Genomic DNA, 15,724 nt, shown 5'->3' with positions numbered 1-15,724 from the left:
ATCTGAAGCCTCTGCAGCATGAGTTTGATCCTCTGCCAGACAGGGAGCAGCCCACATGGTACAGCAGACCTCTCCTGCCTCGCCCGCTGTTCTCCTCAGCAGTGTATTTCACTCAGTCTGTCTGTTCTGTTCCCCACTCTGTCTCCAGTGAATCCTCTCATCCCCTCCTTCTCTGGCCTGGACCCCAGCTCTTGTATGCATAAATAAATAAATCTTTTTAAAAAAATGTTAAAAATGATATACCATATAATCCAGTAATTTCACTCCTTGGCATTTATCCAAAGAATGCAAAAACACTAATTGAAAGGAATATAAACACTTCTATGCTCAGCATTATTTATAGTAGCTAAGGAAACAACCTAAGATGTGTATGATAGAATATTAATCAGCTATAAAAAAAGATGAACTCCTGACATTTGTGACACCCTGGATGAAATTAGAAGGGATTATGCCAAGTGAAATAAGCATGAGGGAAAAAGATGAATACCAGATAATTTCACTCATTATGCAGAATATAGAGAAACAAAACAAAGGAACTGACAGAAAAAACCCAAAATAAAGACTAGAAATGACTGCAGAATTTAGGTCTTTAGAGGGAGAGAGGGTGGGTAGAAACAAAGTGGGAGGAGGCCTAATGGTATATGATATAGGAATATGGATGCTCTGGGATGGGTATGATGTGGTGATACACACATTGAGGTATGAACCTATTCCTATGACTCAAACAGTACTGTAAATCAATGTTGCCTCAAATAAATAAATTTAAAAAAAAAAGGCAGAAGAAATGAATAAACATTTTCCCAAAGTAGACATACTAATGGTCAACAGGTATATGGAAAGATGCTCAACATCACTCATCATCAGGGAAATGTAAATCAAAATCACAGTAAGAAACTTATCATACCTGTTAGAAAGATTATCATTAAAAAGAGGAGATGAAAAAGCTGGTGAGGATGGAATATTGGTGGGACTGTAAATGATGCAGCCACTATGGAAAGCAATATAGTTCCTAAAAAGATTCAACAGAACTACAATAGATTCAGCAACTCCACTTTTGAGTATTTAGTTGAGGAAAAAACAGCACTTTTTTAAAAAGGTATCTGCACTCTCATGTTCACTGCATCATTAATATAATAATCAAAACAACCAACCAACCAAAGCGTCCACTGATGAAGAAAATGTGGATGTGCATATATGCATACATGTGCATGCGTGTGTGCGCATAAACACACGGACATTAATGAGTCATAAAAAAGGAAATTCTACCATTTGTGACAACATGGATGGACCTTGAGGGTATTATGCTAAGTGAAACAACTCAGAAAGAGACAAATAACATATGAACAATTACATGTGGAATCTAAAATAAAACAAAAAAATCCCCACTAACCAAGCCCACAAATACAGAGAATAAATTGGTCACAGAGGTGGAGGGCATGGGCTGAGAGCGGGGATACAATGTGTGAAGGCGGTCAAAAGGTATAGATTTTCCAGTTACCGGATGAGTAAATCCTGGAATGTAATGTCCAGCATGTTAACTGTAGTTAGTAATAAAGTATTATATAATTAAAAGTTGCTGAAAATAGATGTTTTTTCTTAGGTATCACTGGTTAACATCCTTGTTTTGTGCTTTAGAAGTACAGGACCTTCCCATTCAGAGGCTGTTATCACACCATAGTCCAGTGTGCTATCTCCCCACTTTGTTCTTGCCCCTTCCCTTCTCCCTCCAGCTGCCTCAGTTCTATAGCCAGTTTTCAGGGTTAGTTTTTTAGTTTGGCTTTATCTAACCCTTTGTTTTCTCAAATGTAAGTCACACTATCTGATATTTGTCTTTCTCCTTCTGACTTCTTTCAATTAACATAATCCCTCCCAACTCCATCCAGTTGTCACAAATGGCAAGAGATTTTCTTTCCTCATAGCCAAGTACTATCCCTTGTGTATATATACCACATCTTCCTGATCTGCTCATCTGCATTTGGGCACTTAGGTTGTTTCCATAGCTTGGTTATTACAAACTGTGCTGCAGTGAACATGGAAGTGCATTTTAAGAGAACAGATATGACAGAGAAAGTTCTTATCACAAGGAAAAAAATTCCTATTATGTGTGGTAATGGATGTTAACCAAAATTAATGTGGTGATCATTTTGCAATATGTACATATATACAATGATATACAATGTATATCAAATCATTATGTTGTATACTGAAAACTATACGATATACAATACCTCAATAAAAAAAAGAATAGAAAAATTCAGTAATGGGGCATGCGGCAGACTATTCTGGAAGGCCTTGTTTTCAGTAGAAGGGAATGAGCAGCCCTAGATTTAACACTGCTCTGGCTCCACCTAACAAATCATAAAAGTAAAATTTGAAAAGGATCAAAGCTTTTTCCAACTAGCAAAACTTTATCAAGATTTACAGGAATATGACATATCTAGCAACCTGCAAGTTACAAACCACAATGCCTTTAAGATTACCAGACAGCGAAGATGCAGGAAAATGAAAACATTATCTGAAAATCAGTATAATCAGGCACCTGGAAGTGACCCAGAACTGACACACATATTGAAATTAGTACATAAGGATATTAAACAATTATAGTTGTATTCCACATGCTGCAAAGTAGAGACACAGATGATGTTAAAAAAGAGAGACCCAAACTGAATTTGAGATTAAAAGTACAAAATGAAAGATGAAAAATACACTGGATGGGATAAATGGCTTCAAGCATTAGAGAGGGAAAAGGTTAGTGCAATAGAAACTATCAAAAATGAAACTAACAGAGAAAAAATAATCTGAACAAGTGCACCTACCCAACTTCAAGTGACCTTAAAGAAAAGGAATGAAGGTACCTGCTCTTTGCAGTGAGTCAACAAATCAGCAGCAAAATGAACTCCTATGTGCTTATATTCTGGACAATACCCCCGAAAAGGAATTAGGGCTTCTTAGAGAAATGGTTGATTCAGTTTTAGTACAAGATAAGCCTGGAACATCTTGATATGACAAATAGTAAAGTAACTGTCAAAGCCCTTTTGTGGATCTTGACTCAAGAATAAAAACTAAAAGAAAAAATACTGTGAGATATCTGGAGAGTGTGAAATACTGACTAGATACTGGAAGACTAATATAATCTGAAAACAATGTTTAAATTTCTTAGTAGTGATATAAAAATGACCATACATTTATTAGCTTATTAAAAAAAAGGACAAGGCTAGACTATCAAATGTCACATAAAATAAAACTTCTTGCGAAGATGATATAAAGGGGAAAAAGGGCAAAAAAGTGCTAACAACTAACTGCGTGACAGACCCATTTAGAGCACTTTATGAATAAGAGGAGCCAGCAAGAGACAAAATACTAAGGAAAAAACCAGTATTCTATGGATATAGCAGGCCATTTAGAAGGCTAGTAATGACACTTGCTGGCTAACATCCACATTATAAAGACCAGCTGTCCCTGAACATTGTTCCCTCTTCCTTCCCTATGTAGTAGAATGAACCAATCTCTACCAAAGTCTATTGTAACTTTCCAGGTGAGGGGCCTTTATACTGCACTATAGAAAGGACAGTGTTCCAGAGAAAAAGAAGTTTGTGCAGAAACAAGGAAAAATACAGATGTATAACTCCATGCAGGTATGCCTCTATTGTGAAAAGAGATGATGGACAGGAGAGTAACACATTAACCCTTAACCTAGCACTCTCAGTTTTATCCTTCCCAATCTTTAGTAGCAGAAAATAAAGCAGTGACCAACAGAGTTGGGACAGAAGCAGGAGGAAGGGCAGAGAGAAATAAACAGAGAAACAAAGGGAGAAAAGAATAAAGTAGGGACACGATGGATAGAAATGACAGAAAAACCACCTGGTGATGTTTGCCAAATACCTTGCAACTTGAAATTTAAATCTACTAAGATACTTCAATAGTTTAAAAAAAAAAAACCCTTCTTGCTTATGGTTGGGGAATATTTCTAGAGTTTTATTTGTAACCAAATTAGTAGAGAACTGTGGCACAATGACAAGTACTACATGATTGTGTAACAGGGAAAAGAATCTAATGACATCTTGCATATGTTTTTCTTTCATGGTTATTAGCCTTCTTATTAGTTCAAACACACATGAATACATGCAAGTGCACATACACACAAGTGAATCACCTATCAAGTGACCACTAAGATGCTGTTTTAAAACAGGATGACTCTAATAGCATTTTTCCTTCAGGATCAGGGATATATGAATTGTACTTCTCCAAGGAAACAACTTAAAATTAAGTTCAGAATGGGAGATGATGTCTTTTCACTTTACCACCTATTCTCTCTCCTTTGCTATCATCTCTTCCTGCTTTTGTTCAAATCTCTTAACGTATTTGACATAATACTACAAAGCCATATGTAAGTCACCTCTTTAAAAAAATAATCGGCAATTAAGAATGTGCGTTGAGGCCTCCCTGGTGGCGCAAGGGGTTAAGCACCGCACTATGAAGCTATCAGCAGCCTCTGCAGCAGGAGTTCGATCCCCAGCCTGCCAAGGAGCAACCCACATGGCCCAGCAGACCTCTCCTGACTTGCCCTCGGCAGTGTATTTCAGTCAGTCTGCCTGTTCTGTTTCCCACTCTGTCTCTGGTGAATCCTCTCAGCCCCTGCATCTCTGGCCTGTACCCCAGCTCTTGTATGCATAAATAAATCAATCTTAAAAAAAAAAAAAAAAAGATTGTGTGTTGAGAAGCTAAACATGCAAGTAAAGTAGAATGAGACATGAAATGTTTTTCCTTATACATTTAAAATAGTTTATGAACAAGTTGTTTAAGATTTTCCAATCTGAGTGAGGTTCTGCTTTATATTTTACTCTGAGAAATCAGATAAATCTTCAAAAGCATAGCTGTCACAACAACCTTCCAATTAGCTCACTCAATGTGAGTCATTCTGAAATTAACTTGTGGAAAAATGAGCTAAGGTCCCTCCCACCTCCAGAAATCAGGTAAAGAAATAAAATAAGTCATTTTTTTTTTCCATTTATGATGTGACTATATACAACCTCTTCAATGTTGAGGCCTGATAGATGATTAAATGGCTTAAATTCTTGTTTATCCAGTATTTATCATGAAAAATTAAGTCTACTAAAACTTCTATGTTAATTGAAAACAACAGAAACTTTATTATACAAGGCTAGTTTCTAAAAAATTTGATTTTAATTTACCTAAAAAGATAAAAATGCCTAAAGTAATACACTAAAGAATCATAACACACAAAGACAGATTTGATTTACATCTCCTCAGAAGTTTATAATAAAAAAAATTTTATCATAGTTTAGTTTGGGAAAAGAGACCATGCTAGCTATATAAAATCTGGTTCCTTTCTTTGGGTTAAAATCATTTCATGATTTATTTTAAAATAGGTTCTTCAAAGGATACGTGTTCCATTAACTCCTGATATTTTAAAGTCATCAAGTAGCTGAACAACCATTTCTCTATTTGGATCATTAGGGTCTGAATTGCGAACCTACAGTGGGGAAGAGAACATTTAGCCAAAGGAAAGCATGGAAATAAGGTAAATGGTAGGAGAGGGAATACCTGTATAAATACAACAAAGGATTATTTACTTCAAGAGCGAGCTCATACAAATCTAAAAGAAAAACATACTAAATTTTTAGGAGCTCAAATAGCAAAGAATTTAAAATAGGCAACTAACAAAAGGAAATACAGCCAACAAAGACTATTATTCTACTTGAACCATTTTGCTACTCAAAGTGTCATTCCCAAATTATTAGCAGGTTACCAGGCCATGAGGAATTAGGAAGCTTTTGCAGTATACAAAATTCAACTACACATTAACCACAGTTAACATTTCAAAGAAAAATTTTCTCAAAGAAGAAAGCAGTATATTGATTTACTTTGGGGCAAGAGTTCCTTATCTTGTCACAAACTGGTCCTCTGAAAAGTACTTCCTTAGATCCCTTCTGGTCCAACATCCTCATTTCACAAATGAAAAATCTAAGGCTAAGAAATACAATGATGAGCTGGAGGACTTACTGGAACAGAGCTGGTTCAAAACTCAGGTTTTCTGAGTTTAAGCTCTTTCTAATATCTTTCTAATTTACAGCAAAACTGAAAATAATTTTTTGATAGAATTTACCTAAATTCCAGGTATAGAGAGATTATGGTAATTTCATATTATACAATATTTTAAAATACAAAGCAGGTATTACATATTTTTTCACATAATTTTCTTTTTAACTATGATAGGAAAGAAAAATATTCTTTGTGTTACCTGGGACATAAAACACTAAATGAACATTTTTGTTTATTTGAAAGTTTTTCTGGTATGTACATAGGGAGAATTCCCAGCACAACATATTCCACCAGTTTCCTACCACATGCACAGAATGTGTCAATATTGTCATCTTCCTCTTTTAAGGATGTTAGAACTTTACAGTAAAAGTTAACCATGCTGAAGATAAGTTTATACTGGATAGGTCTTACTTCAGTAAAACTTTTAACACTTTGCAGTTCATACACATGATCTAATACTCACTGATTTCAGCAACCGAATTTCATCTAAAGCTGTTTCAGTGTAATGTTCAGCACTTTTAACTACTTTCATTGCCACAAACTTCTTCCCCCTAAGAAACAAATACAGGCAATTAAGACTAAATGCACCACCCTTACTTTAGGAAGCTAAGAGTTAGCTCTATGTGGGAACCAGTGATAAAAACTACAAATACTGATTCAGTACTCAGACTACTTCCATGGGATCATTTGTACCTGTTAATGGCACTGACAAGCCAGATTTAATTTATAAGAAGAAGAAAACCTGTTTTTCAGGTAGTATCAGTCACCAAACATCTCAAGTTAAATCTACCTTCTGAATGTCTCCCTGAATATAAGTAAAACCATAAAATGGGGATAAATAAGGGGGAAAATGTTATCAAATATGAAGTACTCTGTATATCTGTGTGGTAAAAGCTAAAAAGTCAAAATTCAACTCTATTCCAATGGGAAAAATAAGAAATTTATATCCCATTGAAAATCGGTAAAATTTTAAATTTGGGAGTTCTAAGTGCATAACTGATACTAATTTAATCACTCTATCTCTTAGTACTTCTTCACCAGATGAAGTCATTTGCTCAAAAACAAAGATTAACAACAAACTTCTGGCTAAGAAATATCTAGAGTTAGACTGAAGTCAGTAGCATCTTGAAAAACAGGACAAAAACACTTAGGTATCACCTAATTCTTTTGCAGGACAACTAAAACTTACTGAATATCCCATGATAACCACACTGTTGAAAAGTGTCCCCATCCCAACTTTCGGATCACATGATATCTCCCATTGAAAAGATCTCCAATTTTCACAAGATGATAACCCCCTGGAAGAAACAATGGGAGGGAAATAGTTAAGTAGTGAGAAAAGATATATCACATGCATTTTTAAATTACCAATTAAAAATGGTATTTTCTCTATAACCAAGTCAATAGAAGAAAATGTTAAGTCAAGTAAGCTACAGTACGACTGAGTTCATGTTGCCAAAAAAAAAAAAAAAAAATAGAGACTAAGATTAATGATGTAGAGTGAGCTAGTGATGCTTTGTAGGACAAGCAATGGTAAATTTAAAAAAAAAAATCACCCTCAAACAAAAATAAAGTGGTATATCACAAAATTTTCTTGATCCTCAATACTCTAATACATTTATTCTAAACATAAATTTATTTATACCTGCAGTTTCAGCCTGTTTTTTTTTTGGGGAGGGGGGGGAGGTTAATAAATTCCATTTATTTAACTTAAAAAATGCTTCTCTGAAAGACACAATTAAACCCAGAAAGGCCTGAAAAGGCTGCCTTCAGTGGCAGGAATTAAGGTATTTTAACATCAATCTTTGCCTGCTGAAGATAAGGACTAGGTTTTTCTCTCAGATGGTAATGTATGCTCCCTTATAAATTCTTACCCAAGGATCCTAGAAAATCTCATGAAGAAACTGAAATGATTATCAGGAAACCTTACAACAGTTTAAATATCTGTAATTCTAATTTGACTTATCTTTGTAGTCATCACTCTGAGGTAAAAAAAGTGCTTTTCAAAAGTCTATATTTCAAAATGCTATTATTTCTGGGTGATAGTATTAACAGATGACTTTTACTTACCTTTTGTTTACTATATTTCTGAAATTTTCTAAAGTAAATATGTACTAGCATTTTCAAGAACAAAAAAGGGTGAAAAACAGACTTAATATAAAACTAAACCTTAATAAATTAAGTTGAACTAAGAGCATACATTATATCTGTATACTTAGAGAAAACAATGCAATAAGCAATGAATCAAGATTGTTTCTGCCAATAAATCAAACATTCAAATGAGAAACTGCATATAGATGGATATGTCTTACTTAGCCTTACCTTTACAATAATCATTGGGATCTTCCTGTTCATCATCATCAGATCCCAGAATCTCCTCTTCCTGCTCTGGTAGATCACTCTCAGAATGGGGAGCAGAGCCTCGGTGATGTGTTTCAGGTCTAAGAAATAATATAAACATGTTCATTCCACATGGACAGGAAAAAACACAACTTTTAGAAAATGCCATTGTCAAAATTTTCCCTGCTTAACAGATAATATTAGAAGAATATTATATAATCGAAGACTAGGAAAAATATTAGTTTCTGCTACTTCTCACATTAAGAAAATGCACTTAAAAAAAAGAAAATGCTACTTCTTAAAGTTAGTACATGATGGTTAAATAAAATCTGGAAAACATAATAAAAGTACAAAGGGAAAAAAATTACTTGAATCTCAATATCCAAATATAATCACTGATAAAACTATTGGATTTTCCTCCAATATTTTAATAAAAAAATGTACTTGTAGTTATAATGATGTATACCCAAAATCTAAAAAAATCTTATATACCAAAGTCCTTCAATTACAAGACCAAAAATCCCACCCCCAAAAAAAATACATACATGTATCCTGCTTTTCCTACTGTATTGTAAATCTTTTTTCTTGTTCCTATGCAATCTCTTCTTTCACTTAGAATTAGCAGCTCTTAATTAGGCACACACTACTCAACTGGACATTTAACTTATTTCTAAATTTTCACCTTTAAAAATAAAACTGTTTAGGGGCCTCCCCGGTGGCGCAGCGGTAGAGCGCTGGGTTGCGAAGCTGCCCGCGGCCTCTGCGGTGCCGGTTCAATCCCCAGCTGCTCCCCGGCCACCGGAGGAGGGTCCCACATGGCGCGCAGACCTCTCCTGCCGCCCGCTGCTCCCCTCAGCAGTGTACTTCGGTCCTTCTGCCTGTTCTGCTCCCCACTCTGGCTCTGGTGAATTCTCTCACCCTCCCGCGCTTCTGACTGTACCCAGTGCATGTATAAACAAAACAAACAAGCAAACAAATAAAGAAAGAAAAACATGCCTCTATTAAAAAAAAAAAAATAAAACTGTTTAGTATTTTGGGATAATGTATATTCTACATTTTGAATTATTTTCCTACACTTAAACTACCAGAGAAACATTCTATTTATAGTAACATGCAAATTCAGAAAATTTGGAAAATTGTTTTAAAATACCTGCACTCTGAAACAATTATTAACATTTTAGACTATTTACTGCCAATGGTGGCCATGAATGGTTTTTAGGATTTTAGGATTTTTTTTTAAAGATTTATTTATTTATGCATACAAAAGATGGGGTACAGGCCAGAGGGGTGGGGGGGGTGAGAGGACCCACCAGAGACAGAGCAGGGAACAGAACAGGCAGACTGACCGAAGCACACTGCTGAGGGGAGCAGTGGGCAAGTCAGGAGAGGTCTGCTGAGCCATGTGGGTTGTTCCCTAGCTGGCTGGGAATCAAACTCGTGCTGCAGTGGTTGCTGATTGCTTCCTAGTTTGCGTCCCAACCCTTGCACCCCCAGGGAGGCCTGGATTTTAGGGTTATTAAGTAGAATGACTTTTCTTAACCAGATTATACTGTTATGTCTCTAGGCACATATGGGATTTCAGCATTTAAGTATACCAAGTTCAGAAAACTAGCTTCATAGGTAAAAAACATTTTATTTTATAATGTAGTAAAAATTTTATTAAATTCTTTTCTCCACATGTCATCAATTAGCCATATATATTTAAAATTTTTTAAACAATAATTGCTTCCCCTCACCCCCTCAGGTTGAGTCCCCATAGAATTTCCTTCCCCAAGGCACCCGTGCACCATCACCACAGTCCCCTACGCTCCTCCCTCCCTCCCTCTCCCTCCTCCTCCCCCGCAGTATGTCTCTCATTTATAATTGTTTTTGCTTTGTTATGTTCTGTACTGTAATTATTTTTTTTACACTGATGTATTATTTGGTTCCCCTATATTCCTGTTATAAGTGAAACTATATGGTATTTTTCTTTTTCCTTCTTGCTTATTTCACTGAGCATAATTCCTTCTAGCTCTATCCATGTTGCTGTGAATGGCATGAGTTTATCTTTTTCGATTGCTGAATAATACTCCATTATATATATCACATCTTGTTGATCCAGTCATCTATTTTTGGGCATTTGGGTTGTTTCCAGTTTTCACCTGTTGTAAATAGTGTTGCAATAAACATAGGGGTACAGGTGTTCTTTTGAATCAATGTTTTTGTGTCCTTTGGGTAGATCTCTAGGAGTGGAATTGCCGGGTCCTATGGTAGCTCCATTATTTAGTAGACTGAGGAACCTCCAGACAGCTTTCCATACTGGTTGGACCAGTTTGCACTCCCACTAGCAATACAGGAGAGTTCCTTTTTCACCACATCCTCACCAACATTTGTTGCTGCTTGGTTTTTTGATATGTGCCATTCTTACTGATGTAAGGTGGTATCTCAGTGTGGTTTTGATTTGCATTTCCCTGATCATAAGAGATGCTGAACATTTTTTCATATGCCTGTTGGCCATTTGCATTTCTTCTTTGGAGGAATGTCTTTCAAGTTATTCTGCCCATTTCCTAACTGGATTGTTTATTTTGTTTTTGTTGAGCCATGTGAGTTCTTTGTATATCTTTGTGATCAGTCCCTTATCAGTTGAGTGGAATGCAAAGATTTTTTTCCCAGTCAGTGGGGTGTCCCTCTGTTTTGGTTAATGTTTCTTTTACTGTACAGAAGTTTTTCAGTTTGCTGTAATCCCAGGTGTTTATCTTTGCCTTCACTATCACTGCTTTGGATGATGAGTCTTTAAAGATGTTTCTGAGATGTATGTCTTGCAGTGTTTTACCTATATTTTCTTCTATGTATTTTATGGTTTTAGGTCCTATGTCCAGTTCTTTTATCCATTATGAGTTGATTTTTGTGCACAGTGAGAGGTAGTGATCTAGTTTCATTTTTTTGCATGTGGAGGTTCAGTTCTCCCAGCACCATTTATTGAACAAACTGTCCGTGTTCCATCGCATATTCTTTGCTCCTTTGTAAAAGACTAGTTGTTCATGTAAGTGTGGCTTTATTTCTGGGCTCTCTATTCAGTTCCATTGGTCTGTGTGTCTGTTTTTGTTCCAATACCAAACTGTTTTAATTATCATGGCTTTGTAGTATAGCCTGAAGTTTGGAAGTGTGATACCTCCTTTCTCCTTTGTTTTCATCAGTAGGGCTTTGGCTATTTGTGTTTTTTTTTGTGGTTCCATATGAATTTCATCAGTACTTGTTCTATTTCTTTGAAGAATGTCATTGAGATTTTTATTGGAATAGCATTGAATCTGTGTCCCGACCCGCGGGATTCGGAGGCACGAAAAGAGAAGGGCTGAGGATTGAAATGAGGGGCTTGACAAATTGACGCTAGCGTTTGCTTCTTTATTTTTCCTTTTTCCTTTTCCTACTTTTACATGTTTTTCCTTTCCCTGTCCTACTACCTTCCCTGGCTTTCTCTATGCTCCTCTCTCAGTACGTTTCTCAGTATCCTCTCTCAAAGTCTCTACACAGCATCCTTTCCACAGTCTCCCTCTCAAGGTCTCCTCGCCTCATCCTCCACACAGTCTCTCTCCTTCTCCTCCACGCAGTCTCTCTCCCCGCCGTCTCTCCAGTCTCTCCTGTGGTTTCCTTCTTATCCCCCCTCGCTCCTCTCTCGTACCTCTCTGTCCCACGTGCTTCTTCGGATGCGCGGTGGTTTCTCCGAAGGCGAAAACGAAACCGAAACCTCACTTCGGCGCATGCGCAACACGGCGCATGCTCCGTGCGGCTCCGGACATTTGCGAGCATGCGCAACAAAGCGCATGCTCCATGCGGCTCCGGACAAATCTGTATATTGCTTTTGGTAGGATGGCCATTTTAATAATGTTAATTCTTCCAATCCGTGAGCAGTGGATATCTTTCCATTTCTTTGTGTCTTCTTCAATTTCTTTTAACAATGTTTTATAATTTTCTTTGTATAGGTCTTTCACTTCTTTTGTTAGGTTTATTCCCAAGTATTTGATTTTTTTTGGTTTCAATTATAAAAGGAATGGTATTCTTGATTTCTTCTTCTTCAGATTGTGCATAGGAAGGCTACTGATTTTTGTGTGTTGATTTTGTATCCTGCTACTTTACTGAACTGATTGAGTATTTTTTCTGAAGTTTTTAGGGTTCTCTATGTATATTATCATATGATCTACAAATAATGATAGTTTTACTTCTTCTTTTCCTATTTGTATTCCTTGTATGTCTTTCTCTTGTCTTATTGCCCTGGCTAGGACCTCCAGTATTATATTGAAGAGCAGTGGTGAGTGAGGACATCTTTGTCTTGTTCCTGATCTTAAAGGAAAGGCCTTCAGTTTTTCGCCATTGAGAATAATATTGGCAGTGGGTTTGTCATATATGGGTTTTATCATGTTAAAATTATGTTCCTTCTATCCCAAGAATTTCAAGGGATTTCATCATACATGGATGTTGGACTTTATCAAATGCTTTCTCAGCATCTATTGATATGATCATATGGTTTTTATTTTTCTTTTTGTTGATGTGCTGGATTACACGGATTGATTTTCATATGTTGAACCATCCTTGTGCCCCTGGGATGAATCCCATTTGATCATGGTGTACTATCCCTTTGATGCATTGTTGGATTCTATTGGCAAGGATTTTGTTGAGGATTTTTGCATCAGTGCTCATTAGGGAGACTGGCCTATAATTTTCTGTTTTTGCGCTGTCTTTGTTTGGTTTTGGTATTAGTGTAATGTTGGCTTCGCAGAACATATCTGGTAGTATTCCTTCTTTTTCAATTTTTTGAAAGAGTTTGTGTAGGATAGGCATTAATTCACTGCTGAACATTTGGTAGAATTCATTTGAGAAGCTGTCTGGGCCTGGGCTTTTGTTTTTGGGGAGTGCTTTGATTACTGCCTCAATTTTGCTGCTTGCAAGGTCTGTTTAGATGTTCTATTTCTTCTTTGTCCAGCTTTGGATGATTATATCATTCTAGGAATTTGTCCATCTCTTCTAGGTTGTTGAATTTGTTTGCATAAGTGTTCATAGTAATTTCTGATTATTCTTTTGATTTCTACTGAGTCTGTTGTGATTTTTCCTCTTTCATTTATAATCCTATTTATATGTGTTTTTTTCCTATTTTTTTTTTTTTCCCTCTGTGAGCCTGGCTAGAGGTTTGTCTATTTTGTTTATTTTTTCAAAGAACCAACTTTTGGTTTCATTGATCTTTTGGATTTTTTTTTAATTTCTATTTTGTTTATCTCTGCTTGATTTTTATTATTTCCTTTCTTCTACTGGCTTTAGGGTTTTTTTGTTGTTCTTTTTCTAGCTCTGTGAAATGTGAGATTAGGTTGTTTCTTCAAGTTCTTTCTCGTTTCTTGATGTGAGCCTATATTGCTATATATTTTCCTCTTATTGCTGCTTTTGCTACATCCCATACATTCTGGAAAGTGGTATCCTCCTTGTCGTTCAACTCGAAGTGTTTTTTAATTTCTTCTTTGATCTCCTCATTAGTCCAGTGGTCTTCCAGGAGTGCGGGGTTCAATCTCCATGAGGTAGGAGAGCTCCTTGCCTTTTTTTTTTTTTTTTAAGATTTATTTATTTATTTATACAAGCACTGGGTACAGTCAGAAGCGCGGGAGGGTACGAGAATTCACCAGAGCCAGAGCAGGAAACAGAACAGGCAGACTGATGATACACTGCTGAGGGGAGCAGTGGGCTTCAGGAGAGGTCTGTGCGCCATGTGGGACCCTCGCCCGGCGGCCAGGGATTGAACTGGTGCTGCAGAGGCTGCGGGCAGCTTCGCAACCCAGCGCTCAACCGATGCGCCACCAGGGAGGCCCTCCTTGCCTTCTTTTTATGGTTTATTTCTAGTTTGATGCCTTCATCGTCAGAGAAGATGTTTAGTATGATTTCAATCTTGGTGTATCTGTTGATGTTTGTCTTGTGTTCCAGCACCTGCATCGATCCTGGAGAATGATCCGTGTATGCTTGAGAAAAATGTTTACTCGTATTTTTTGGGGTTTAGTGTTCTATAGATGTCTGTTAAGCCCATGAGCCCTAGATCCTTATTTAGAGCTTTAATGTCTTTACTTATTTTTTGTCTCATTGATCTATCCATTGTTGATAGTGGTGTGTTGAAGTCTCCTACTACATATGTGTTTTCTCTGATGTCTGTTTTCAGAGATGATAATAGTTGTCTGATATATTTTGGTGCTTCTTCATTTGGTAAGTATATGTTAATGATGAAGCTGTTTGAAAATAGGCACTCTTGTATACTGCTGGTGAGAAAGCAGATAGTACAACCCTGCTGAAGTACTTAAAAATATTTAGTAAAAAATCATAATCATAATAAAATTCTAAGAATCCACCCTGAAAGGTAACAGTTTCACAATTGTGCAAACATCCTTTTGCAAGTATATTTTGTCATGTAATGTTTGTAATTGCAAAATATTGAAAATAACCTTGGTGCCTACCTGTGGAGATGTGGTTAAATACACCACGTGGCATATCTATACAACTGAGGACAATACAGCTGTGATATAAAGCCTGGGGAAATTCTTTATGAACCAAGATGGAGTGATAGATGCAGGACATACTGCTAAATGGAAACAGCCAAGTGTAAAGGACGATTTGCAATGTCACCTTTCATACAAGAAAGAAAAGGATATGAAAAAAACAACACATACCTGCTTCTTTAAGCAAAAAGAAACACAGGAAGAGTAATCTAGAAACCTGGTAACAACGTATGAGTGGGAAAAGAGCAGGGAAGAGGGCGTGCACTACTGATCTATCTTTTTGTACAGATGACTATTTAGAAAACCACAGTATCCTACAGCTCCCAAAACAAACAAGTGAAACCAACCAGGATGTGAGGTGAACTCAAAATGGAATACAAACACCAACAAATGAATCTAACTCTATATCCAATGAACATCACATATCAGCACAGGTTGAAAAAGACACCCCCTCATCTAAGTTGGTTTTTTTTTAATTATTTATTTTATTTGTTTGTTTTTTTGTTTATACATGCACTGGGTATAGTCAGAAGCGCGGGAGGGTGAGAGAATTCACCAGAGCCAGAGCAGGAAGCAGAGCAGGCAGAAGGACTGAAGTACACTGCTGAGGGGAGCAGCGGGCGGCAGGACAGGTCTGCGTGCCATGTGGGACCCTCCTCCGGTGGCTGGGGAGCAGCCGGGGATCGAACTGGTGCCGCCGAGGCCGTGGACAGCTTCGCAACCCAGCGCTCAACCGCTGCGCCACCAGGGAGGCCCTAAGTTTGGTTTTGACGTAAGGTAATTCTTCCTTTTTGCCGCACATTTTCCCCTCTTATGTG

The sequence above is a fragment of the Talpa europaea genome, assembly GCF_964194135.1.
Source record: "Talpa europaea genome assembly, chromosome: 2".
Taxonomy (NCBI): Eukaryota; Metazoa; Chordata; class Mammalia; order Eulipotyphla; family Talpidae; genus Talpa; species Talpa europaea.
Note: the sequence above shows the minus strand (reverse complement) of the source record.